This window comes from Palaemon carinicauda, chromosome 26 (genome assembly GCF_036898095.1).
Source record: "Palaemon carinicauda isolate YSFRI2023 chromosome 26, ASM3689809v2, whole genome shotgun sequence".
NCBI lineage: Eukaryota > Metazoa > Arthropoda > Malacostraca > Decapoda > Palaemonidae > Palaemon > Palaemon carinicauda.
The window spans coordinates 100435045-100437260 of record NC_090750.1 but is presented as its reverse complement, the minus strand read 5'-3'; the positions used below and the strand labels follow the sequence as shown (position 1 = coordinate 100437260).

At 35.4% G+C, this 2216-nt stretch overlaps 1 protein-coding gene across 2 annotated transcripts in view; it reads left to right on the top strand.

Moving 5' to 3' along the window:
• The window catches only part of LOC137619723 (nuclear cap-binding protein subunit 1-like), a 153991-nt gene extending 153044 nt beyond the window's left edge, over positions 1-947 (top strand). For both annotated transcript variants that reach the window (XM_068350016.1, XM_068350017.1), the window contains exon 17: positions 1-947. This exon is cut by the window's left edge and continues 883 nt beyond it. The gene's annotated coding sequence lies outside the window, so the exon portion shown is untranslated.
• Positions 948-2216: the final 1269 nt, after the last annotated feature.

Below are 2216 nucleotides of genomic sequence, written 5' to 3'. Positions count from 1 at the left end.
TAATAGTTACAATCTCATTTTATTGACTCAGCTGATAGTTCAACACATGGGAAACGATCATTTTGTTCATCCCACTTTGCCACTCTGGTGGAATAAGTAATTTTGATGGATTAAGCTCATGTGGGTTTTTCACTCATATAATTTTTATTATACAAAATAGATTATCCATTAAAATTAGATATTTTTTTAGATTAGATTTAGAAATAAAACAAAGTGATTAAAGGCCAGAATTTATCATGTGTAATTCTCAATTGACTGTGTATAGTATACTTTCAATGCTTGTAGATTATTATTTTATACATTTTCTCGTTTAGTTTAAACGATGATTAGATAGTGTTAATTAGTTTAAGTGGCAATGGTTGATATTGATTTTGTCACAAAAAATACATTTAGTTTTTTGTTTATCTGTTTTTGGGGGTAAAGTTTGATTTTTTCTTTATGATTATGATTAGTAATCAGTTGTTATGGAAAATATGAAGACATGATTATTCGATATCATAATTGATCAAATTAGCTTATAAGCAGTATTTGGAAACTTTGTATTACTAAAATATAGAACATACTTGGAATCTGTATTTTACTGCAGTATACTTTGATCACATTAACAATATCCTGGTTTTTTCCCCTTTTAAGGTTCCATAGAGTTTAAATCTTGTCATAAGGTAAATATACAGTGCACGCACTATAGAAATAACTTGTAATCTTAACACATATTTTAGAGTTTATATAGAGTAAATGTTATACTTTTGTTGCAGTACATCTTATTTGATGGGTAACCAATGCTGGTTCTATGTATTATGATCAAACCAGTAGTGTCTACTGATGAAGGTATATTTGTTGTGCATTATTTAATGGTTTTGTTTTTTATATATGTATTAATGAAAATGCAATAAGGTAAATGGAGGAGAAAGGATGTTTGTATGTGGTAATAAATAACATTACTTTCAGAGTTTTCTTGCTAGCCAGCTTTTTTTTTATTCAAACTATTGATTTCTACCCAATTCTAATATTTATTATGCAAGTGAATGTACTCTAGTACATAATATTTTGCATCCAAATGGTCAAGAAAAGGCATTGGAAACAGGTACCCTCTTCATGGCCCTCTTAGGTAAGGGAATTGTAAGTTTTTTCACAGGGTTTCTATGGAAGATATTTTGGTGCCGTTATAGTATGTGGCCTACCTTTCGAGTGTGGCCTACGGAATTTTGTCTCTGATATAGTATGTGGCCTACCTTTCGAGTGTGGCCTACGGAATTTTGTCTCTGATATAGTATGTGGCCTACCTTTCGAGTGTGGCCTACGGAATTTTGTCTCTGATATAGTATGTGGCCTACCTTTCGAGTGTGGCCTACGGAATTTTGTCTCTGATATAGTATGTGGCCTACCTTTCGAGTGTGGCCTACGGAATTTTGTCTCTGATATAGTATGTGGCCTACCTTTCGAGTGTGGCCTACGGAATTTTGTCTCTGATATAGTATGTGGCCTACATACTGTTATTACGAATATTGATCATGTAAGTACACATGGATTTCAGTATTTAACTATGTAGTTAATGTTAATGTTGTGTAAGGGGGGGGGGGGGTTCCGGGGGGCGCCAAAACCCCCCCCCCCCCCCCCCCCCGGGGTAAGGACACGGCTTTTAGCATAGGTTAGGTGGGTTTTTTAAGTTAGCTTCTCCCGTCGTATACTCGTAGGTAAGGACACGGCTTTTAGCATAGGTTAGGTGGGTTTTTTAAGTTAGCTTCTCCCGTTGTACTCGTAGGTAAGGACACGGCTTTTAGCATAGGTTAGGTGGGTTTTTTAAGTTAGCTTCTCTAAGGTAGGACACATTCAAACCGGCTTAGGTAGGACACATTCAAACCGGGTAGGCCACATACTATAACAGATCCAAAAAGGTAGGCCACATACTATAACGGCACCGATCTTTTTGCTTACACTTGTTTCATTGATGTTGAGTTGCATAAATGATAAAATTGATGCTCAGTTTCACTCTACATTTGATACAAGTCACTTAGTTTCATCATAGCATTATTCAGTGGAGCAGGGTGATAGGTTCGGGGTGACAAAGCTGCTAATGAACTATAATGAATGATGTAAAACTACTTGTCCCCATTTACAGTACGTATATATGAATGCTTGGAACTAATACTGCCTTATGGCTTTATTCATAAAGATTGATGAACACTCATCATCATCCTTAGTCGTCATTAGTGCAC